Below are 10,316 nucleotides of genomic sequence, written 5' to 3'. Positions count from 1 at the left end.
TGTCACGAATTGCGCCATGCTCGTCACCCTTATTTACCCTTTCGGATAGTGTCTTGAACGCACAAACAAAACGCCGCTGTTTGGATATAACTATGGATTATTTTGAACCAAACCAACATTTGTTATTGAAGTAGAAGTCCTGGGAGTGCATTCTGACGAAGACAGCAAAGGTAATAACATTTTTCTTATAGTAAATCTGACTTTGGTGAGTGCTAAACTTGCTGGGTGTCTAAATAGCTAGCCCTGTGATGCCGGGCTATCTACTGAGAATATTGCAAAATGTGCTTTCACCGAAAAGCTATTTTAAAATCGGACATATCGAGTGCATAGAGGAGTTCTGTATCTATAATTCTTAAAATAATTGTTATACTTTTTGTGAACGTTTATCGTGAGTAATTTAGTAAATTCACCGGCAGTGTTCGGTGGGAATGCTAGTCACATGCTAGTCACATGCTAATGTAAAAAGCTGGTTTTTGATATAAATATGAACTTGATTGAACAAAACATGCATGTATTGTATAACATAATGTCCTAGGGTTGTCATCTGATGAAGATCATCAAAGGTTAGTGCTGCATTTAGCTGTGGTTTGGGTTTATGTGACATTATATGCTAGCTTGAAAAATGGGTGTCTGATTATTTCTGGCTGGGTACTCTGCTGACATAATCTAATGTTTTGCTTTCGTTGTAAAGCCTTTTTGAAATCGGACAGTGTGGTTAGAGTAACGAGAGTCTTGTCTTTAAAATTGTGTAAAATAGTCATATGTTTGAAAAATTGAAGTTTTTGCATTTTTGAGGTTTTTGAATTACGCCCCACGGGATTACACTGGCTGTTACGTAGGTGGGACGATTTGGTGCCACCTACCCTAGAGAGGTTAACTTGGGTCAAACTTTTTGGGTAGCCTTCCACAAGCTTCCCACAATAAGTTGGGTGAATTTTGGCCCATTCCTCCTGACAGAGCTGGTGTAACTGAGTCAGGTTTCTAGGCCTCCTTGCTCGCACATGCTTTTTCAGTTCTGCCCACAAATATTCTATGGGATTGAGGTCAGGGCTTTGTGATGGCCACTCCAATACCTTGACTTTATTGTCCTTAAGCCATTTTGCCACAACTTTGGAAGTATGCTTGGGGTCATTGTCCATTTGGAAGACCCATTTGCGACCAAGCTTTAACGTCCTGACTGATGTCTTGAGATGTTGCTTCAATATATCCACATAATTTTCCTACCTCATGATGCCATCTATTTTGTGAAGTGCACCAGGCCCTCCTGCAGCAAAGAACCCCCACAACATGATGCTGCCACCCCCGTGCTTCACGGTTGGGATGGTGTTCTTCGGCTTGCAAGCCTCCCCCTTTTTCCTCCAAACATAATGATGGTCATTATGGTCAAACAGTTCTATTTTTGTTTCATCAGACCAGAGGACATTTCTGATCTTTGTCCCAATGTGCAGTTGCAAACTGTAGTCTGGCTTTTTTATGGCAGTTTTGGAGCAGTGGCTTCTTCCTTGCTGAGTGGCCATTCAGGTTATGTCGATATAGGACTCGTTTTACTGTGGATATAGATACTTTTGTACCCGTTTCCTCCAGCATCTTTACAAGATCCTTTGAAGTTGTTCTGGGAATGATTTGCACTTTTCGCACCAAAGTACGTTCATCTCTAGGAGACAGAACGCGTCTCCTTCCTGAGATGACGGCTGCGTGGTCCCATGGTGTTTATACTTGCGTACTATTGTTTGTACAGATGAACATGGTACCTTGCTCCCAAGGATGAACCAGACTTGTGGAGGTCTACAATTTTTTCTGAGGTCTTGGCTGATTTCTTTTGATTTTCCCATGATGTCAAGGCACTGAATTTGAAGGTAGGCCTTGAAATACATCCACAGGTACACCTCCAATTGACTCAAATGATGTCAATTAGCCTATTAGAAGCTTCTAAAGCCAAGGAATTTTCCAAGCTGTTTAAAGGCACAGTCAACTTAGTGTATGTAAATTTCTGACCCATTGGAATTGTGATACAGTGAATTCATTTTAATGACTCCAATCTATGTGTATGTAAACTTCCGACTTCAACTGTATATGCTCATAATACCTGTAAAATGGCATGTACGGAAAAATATTGTGAAACATATTGAAACTAAAAGACAGACAGTAAATACTGATATGAATAGGAAAATATTTTTCTATTTGCACAAACAAAAAATTCCAATAACAATATTTCTCCATTCTACATAATAGCTAGCTTTGACTAAATTGCATTCCTTAAATGGCTAATTCAACACCCTGGTAGAGCATATTTTTCAAGAGTTCCTAAAATTATAAAACAACCACAATTTCATCATTCCAAGATAATGTTTTATAGGTCAACAACATTTGAAAGTCTTGTATTTTCCCATTTTATACACAATTAGTAGAACAAATACTGTGATTAATGAGATTCGGTTTTGCTAACGTTCACTTCATGGTTTTCAACAATCTTTGAATCTGTGTTTAAAAAGTTCAGGAGTCCAATAATGAAAACCACATGATAATTTTACTAAATGTAGAGGATCAGTAGAGGATGCCTGGTTATTTTTTTTAAATGCCTTCCTCACCATCTTAAATAAGCATGCCCTATTCAAGAAATTTAGAACCAGGAACAGATATAGCCCTTGGTTCTCTCCAGACCTGACTGCCCTTAACCAACACAAAAACATCCTGTGGCGTTCTGCATTAGCATCGAACAGCCGCTGTGATATGCAACTTTTCAGGGAAGTTAGAAACCAATATACACAGGCAGTTAGAAAAGCCAAGGCTAGCTTTTTCAAGCAGAAATTTGCTTCCTGCAACACAAACTCAAAAATGTTCTGGGACACTGTAAAGTCATTGGAGAATAAGAGCACCTCCTCCCAGCTGCCCATTGCACTGAGGATAGGAAACTCTGTCACCACCGATAAATCCACTATAATTGAGAATTTCAATAAGCATTTTTCTACGGCTGGCCATGCTTTCCACCTGGCTACCCCTACCCCGGCCAACAGCCCTGCACCCCCCACAGCAACTCCCCCAAGCCTTCCCCATTTCCCAAATCCAGTCAGCTGATGTTCTGACAGAGCTGCAAAATCTGGACCCTTTCTTTCTAAAATGATCTGCCGAAATTGTTGCAACCCCTATTACTAGCCTGTTCAACATCTCTTTCATGTCGTCTTTGATTCCCAAAGATTGGAAAGCAGCTGCGGTCATCCCCCTCTTCAAAGGGGGGGACACTCTTGACCCAAACTGCTACAGACCTATATCTATCCTACCCTGCCTCTCTAAAGTCTTCGAAAGCCAAGTCAACAAACAGATTACCGACCATTTCGAATCCCACCGCACCTTCTCCGCTATGCAACCTGGTTTCAGAGCTGGTCATGGGTGCACCTCAGCCACGCTCAAGGTCCTAAACAATATCTTAACCGCCATCGATAAGAAACAATACTGTGCAGCCGTATTCATTGACCTGGCCAAGGCTTTTGACTCCGTCAATCACCACATCCTCATCGGCAGACTCAACAGCCTTGGTTTCTCAAATGATTGCCTCGCCTGGTTCACCAACTGCTTCTCTGGTAGAGTTCAGTGTGTCAAATCGGAGGGCCTGTTGTCCAGGCCTCTGGCAGTCTCTATGGGGGTGCCACAGGGTTCAATTCTTGGGCCGACGCTTTTCTCTGTATACATCAATGATGTCGCTCTTCCTGCTGGTGAGTCTCTGATCCACCTAAACACAGACGACACCATTCTGTATACTTCGGGCCCTTCTTTGGACACTGTGTTAACTACCCTCCAGACGAGCTTCAATGCTATACAACTCTCCTTCCGTGGCCTCCAACTGCTCTTAAACACAAGTAAAACTAAATGCATGCTATTCAACTGATCGCTGCCTGCACCTGCCCGCCCGTCCAGCATCACTACTCTGGACGGTTCTAACTTAGAATATGTGGACAACTACAAATACCTAGGTGTCTGGTTAGACTGTAAACTCTCCTTCCAGACTCACATCAAACATCTCAGATCCAAAGTTAAATCTAGAATTGGCTTCCTATTTCGCAACAAAGCATCTTTCACTCATGCTGCCAAACATACCCTCGTAAAACTGACCATCCTCCTGATCCTCGACTTAGGCGATGTAATTTACAAAATAGCCTCCAATACCCTACTCAATAAATTGGATGCAGTCTATCACAGTGCCATCCATTTTGTCACCAAAGCCCCATACACTACCCGCGACCTGTACGCTCTCGTTGGCTGGCCCTCGCTTCATACTCGTCGCCAATCTCACTGGCTCCAGGTCATCTACAAGACCCTGCTAGGTAAAGTTCCCCCTTATCTCAGCTCGCTGTTCACCATAGCAGCACCCACCTGTAGCACGCGCTCCAGCAGGTATATCTCTCTGGTCACCCCCAAAGCCAATTCCTCCTTCGGCCGCCTCTCCTTCCAGTTCTCTGAGGCCAATGACTGGAACGAACTACAAAAATCTCTAAAACTGGAAACACTTATCTCCCTCACTAGCTTTAAGCACCAGCTGTCAGAGCAGCTCACAGATTACTGCACCTGTACATAGCCCATCTATAATTTTGCCGAAACAACTACCTCTTCCCCTACTGTATTTATTTATTTATTTTGCTCCTTTGCACCCCATTATTTCTATTTCTACTTTGCACTTTCTTCCACTGCAAATCTACCATTCCAGTGTTTTACTTGCTATATTGTATTTACTTCGCCACCATGGCCTTTTTTGCCTTTACCTCCCTTATCTCACCTCATTTGCTCACTTTGTATATAGACTTATTTTTCTACTATATTATTGACTGTATGTTTGTTTTACTCCATGTGTAACTCTGTGTTGTTGTATGTGTCGTCAAACTGCTTGCTTTATCTTGGCCAGGTCGCAATTGTAAATGAGAACTTGTTCTCAACTTGCCTACCTGGTTAAATAAAGGTGAAATAAAAATAAATAAAATAAATAAATAAAATGGCATTGGTTGAGATGATAAAATATTCCAAACAAAATTCATATGTTTAATTTAATTTAAAATTGGTTGTCAAAATTTGCTCAACCACCCTGTTGAGCTGCCTGTTAAAATGGTTAAGGAATCAATATGTATCATTAATTAAAATTATAATTGAACAGGTAAAGAAGTTTGCTTAGATAACCTATGCAGAAAAATGTACAGCTTTTTTTTTTTTTACATAGAATTAGGCATAATGATTATGACCTGGAGTTTGCCAATCATATTCGTCAAAACAGGAGATAAACAAACTCAGCAATGAAGGAATAGACACTTGAAGTACCTTCAGATATGGCGTTTTATGATCATTTTGCATAATTTTTGCATTGAAATATGATATGGAAGTTGTTTGTGTACAGTATATGTAAGCAAGCAGTTAAATGCAGTGTATTCAAGGGTGTGGCCAAGATACAGGAGGTCGGGGAAAGATGAATGACTCCCACACATGTCAAATGACGACTTTCAGCTGCTGAGGAATTCGCCAGAGTTCGAGCCCAATTTGTTACATAACGTTAGTGAATCTTATAAGTTGGTAACGTAAAGTTAATTTGATAACTATTAATAGTAAGCTAATGGTAGGCACCCATGTTGTGTAATGTTACCTTATATTCTATGTCAGAATGGCATGCTATTCTCTGTACTATGTTAAATACATTGTCACATCACTTTTTATACTTCAAGGTTCTCTCTCTCTGTCTCTCTCTCTTTGTGTGTGTTTGGCTACTTCTGGCAGATGTGGCTTGTGGTATCAAGGGCAAACCTGTAAGGTCCATGTGAAGGCTGGTGCTTTTGGAGAACATGATCAAATAGTAGAGGCAAAAATCTAAGATTTTGTAAGTAGCCTAAAATGTGTACATCCTCACTTACCTTACCTATGATATGATTGACCAGACCAGACAGAAATTAAACATAAAATTTATCATTGAAATTGTATTTAAGAACAGAAGTTTGTCAACATCATTTACCTATTTAAGACCAGATCAACTTTGTCAGTGTCGTGATCAAGGTTACACTTAATTAGATGTGCAGTTTACACAAAGACACATCTGTACATGGTAAGCTTGTTCGAGTTGCAGGTACATCTCCCTTTTACACATTGGGTTTTCTTGCAGGAGCAGTGCACAAACTCCAAGATGCCAGCTGGAGCTGGAGGGAGTGTCATCCAGTCGATCACCAAGAAGTCTCCCTCAATCTTCTAGCTGTGGGCCACTGGTGGGGGGATGTCTGTCTGGCTCTGTAGGCTCCTCCAGTGTATGACTGCTTAGTTGTTTGCCCGTTTTTGTTTGGTGATAGACTTCTTTCTGTCTGAGCACTTTCTGTTGCTGAACATCTGACATCTTGTTTGATATACATCACTTTTTGATCATACAGGTCACACATGAAAGCTTCTATGGCTTCATATACAGTGCATCCAGAAAGTATTCAGACCCTTTGACTTTTTCCACATTTTGTTACATGACCGCTTTATTATAAAATGGATAAAAAAATGTTTTAACTCATAAATCTACACACAGTACCCCATCATGACAAAGCAACACTCCTGCGTTGTCTTGGCTGTGTGCTTAGGGTCATTGTCCTGTTGGAAGGTGAACCTTCGCCCCAGTCTGAGGTTCTGGAGCAGGTTTTCATCAAAGATCTTTCTGTACTTTGCTCCGTTCAGCTTCCCTTCAATGCTGACTAGTCTCCCAGTCCCTGCCGCTGAAAAACATATTCACAGCACGATGCTGCTACCACCATGCTTCACCGTAGGGATGGTGCCTGGTTTCTTCCAGACATGACACTTGGCATTCAGGCCAAATAATTCAATCTTCATTTCATCAGACCAGAGAATCTTGTTTCTCATGGTCAGAGTCCTTTAGGTGCCTTTTGGCAAACTCCAAGCGTCTGTCGTGCCTTTTACTGAGGAGTGGCATCCGTCTGACCACTCTACCATAAAGGCCTGATTGGTGGAGTGCTGCAGAGATGGTTGTCCTTCTGGAAGGTTCTCCCATCTCCACAGAGGAACTCTGGAGCTCTGTCAGAGTGACCATCGGGATCTTGGTCACCTCTCTGACCAAGGACTTTCTCCCACGATTGCTCAGTTTGGCCGGGTGGCCAGCTCTATGAAGAGTCTTGGTGGTTCCAAACTTCTTCCATTAAAGAATGACGGAGGCCACTGTGTTCTTGGGGACCTTCTCAATGCTGCAGACATTTTTTGTTACCCTTCCCCAGATCTGTGCCTCAACACAGTCCTGTCTTGGAGCTCCACAGTAAATTCCTTCGACCTCATGGTTTGTTTTTTTGCTCTAAAATGCACTGTCAACTGTGGGACCTTATATAGACAGGTGTGTGCCTTTCCAAATCATGTCCAATCAATTGAATTTACCACAGGTGGACTCCAATCAAGTTATAGAAACATTTCAAGGATGATCAATGGAAACAGGATGCACCTGAGCTCAATTTTGAGTCTCATCGCAAATGCTCTGAGTACTTATGTAAATAAGGTATTTTTGTTTATAATTTTTTATACATTTGCAGAAATGTCTAAAATCCTGATTTTTGCATTGTCGTTATGGGGTATTGTGTGTAGATTGATGAGAAACTTTTTTAATTTAATCAATTTTATAATAAGTCTGTAACGTAACAAAATGTAGAAAAGGGGAAGGGGTCTGAATACTTTCCGAATGCACTGTATGTCCGAGATTGAAGCTAAATGCACATATTTTTCAGAAAAAGTATTTTCTCTGATATTTATTTATTGGTGTGCCACTTAAAGGGTTAATAACTTTTATGCCTTAGGAGTGTAGTACAACTGACAACTATCATCACCCAAGAATTACAGCAATTTTTGTATTTTCTAAAGACTATCAACCTTGCAAGCAGGCCTGCCCGCTATAATAATTAGACAAGCTGCTCTAACTTGATTGATAGCCTGAAATGGCTTGGTAGCTAGTTATGTTTCGGTGATTTGGAACTATCTGGCTAAAGCCAACTTAATAATACAATAGCTAGGTGACTACCCAGCTAGCACATATTGTTCTGAGAACCATATGTTTCTTAGAGCTTGGTGAGAGCGTGGTTGTCCTATGGTTATTTTGCATACAACCTTCCCACAACTTTCTGGGAATGGTGCAGGATAGTCGCATGGCTTTGAAACTTGACTTGGGGTCATCTGATATGAAAATGAGGCTGTGGGAGAATTTATATAAATATACTGTATACTGCAGCAGGTAACTTAGGTCATTAAAACCTGTTGAGGACAGACGTTCCGCCTGCGGAACCCCTAGCCAACAGCCAATGGCATCGCACGGCGCGAAATACAAAACCAACTAAAATACCACAATTCAATTTTCTCAAACAAGCAACTATCTTACACCATTTTAAATATAAGACTCTCGTTAATCTAACCACATTGTCCAATTTCAAAAAGGCTTTACAGCGAAAGCAAAACATTAGATTATATTAGGAGAGTACATAGACACAAATAATCACACAGCCATTTTCCAAGCAAGCATATATGTCACATAAACCCAAACCACAGCTAAATGCAGCACTAACCTTTGATGATCTTCATCAGATGACACTCCTAGGACATTATGTTATACAATACATGCATGTTTTGTTCAATCAAGTTCATATTTATATAAAAAAACAGCTTTTTACATTAGCATGTGATGTTCAGAAATAGCATACCCACCGAAAACTTCCGGTGAATTTACTAAATTACTCATGATAAACGTTGACAAAATACATAAATTATTTTAAGAATTATAGATACAGAACTCCTTTATGCAATCGCGGTGTCAGATTTTAAAATAGCTTTTCGGCGAAAGCACATTTTGCAATATTCTGAGTACATAGCTCGGCCATCACGGCTAGCTATTGTGACATCCGCCAACTTCGGGGTCACCTAAACTCAGAATTACTATTAGAAAAATTGGATTACCTTTGCTGTTCTTCGTCAGAATGCACTCCCAGGACTTCTACTTCAACAACAAATGTTGTTTTGGTTCCAAATAATCCATAGTTATATCCAAATACCTCAGTTTTGTTTGTGCGTTCAGGTCACTATCCGAAGGGTAACGCACGAGCGCATTTCGTAACAAAAAAAATCTAAATATTCCATTACCGTACTTAGAAGCATGTCAAATGCTGTTTAAAATCAATTTTTTTGCTATTTTTCTCGTAAAATAGCGATAATATTCCAACCGGGCAACGTTGTATTCATTCAAAGGCTGAAAGAAAAAAATGGAGAAGTCTCGTGAACGCGCATCTCAGTCTCACTGTCCCCAGGCTGACCACTTACAAATTCTGCTGCTGTTCTTTGCCCAGAGACAGCAGACACCCCATTCCACTTTCTGGTGGCTTCTGAGAGCCAATGGAAGCCTTAGAAAGTGTCATGTTACAGCACAGATGCTGTAATGTCGATAGAGATGCAACAGAAGGACAACAAATTGTCAGACAGGGCACTTCCTGTATGGAATCTTCTCAGGTTTTGGCCTGCCATATGAGTTCTGTTATACTCACAGACACCATTCAAACAGTTTTAGAAACTTTAGAGTGTTTTCTATCCAAATCTACTAATTACATGCATATTCTAGTTTCTGGGCAGGAGTAGTAACCAGATTAAATCAGGTACGTTTTTTAACCGGCCGTGAAAATACTGCCCCCTATCCCAAAGAAGTTAACAGGGTTGGGGAGTAATGGATTACATGTAAGGGATTACAAAAACTATAACTGTTACGTTACCAGCTAAAATATTGTAATCAGATGATACTTTTGAAAAACTAGATTACCTCGATGATTACTTTTAAATTCAGAAAGGATGTTTGCAACAAAAAAATGTTTTCTCAATGACATTCAAATCAGCATTGAAAAAATGCTCAAGTTTGTTCCACCTGAGAGAGTCTGACCACAAGTCAGAGACCACTACGATGACACATCAAATGTTTGATGGATCGCGGGAAAAGAGCTAGTCAAAGCCATGTCTTCCAAAGGTGCGACTGCTGTCGGCATCCAAATATTATCCAACTTGAATAAACGCTTGGAGGTAAGGATGACAGCAGTGGTTTAGTCTACGGCGATACGGATATAACTTATTATTGATATCTACTTAGCGCATTGATGTGAATCACACTGCTGCTCTCTCATTTAGCTATTTGCACCTTACGGATTGTGGTTGTCGTGGATGGCTGTTCACATTGAAATGTCTATTTGAGCCCAATAATGGTTGAATTCAAGAAGGTTAAGCTGCCTATCAATCATTGTTTTTAAAACCATTGGACAGCCAGTGAAAAATGCGCTCTTGCAATAGCTGCA

This window comes from Salmo salar, chromosome 03 (genome assembly GCF_965601325.2).
Source record: "Salmo salar chromosome 03, fSalSal1, whole genome shotgun sequence".
Lineage (NCBI taxonomy): Eukaryota > Metazoa > Chordata > Actinopteri > Salmoniformes > Salmonidae > Salmo > Salmo salar.
This window is presented reverse-complemented; position numbering follows the sequence as displayed.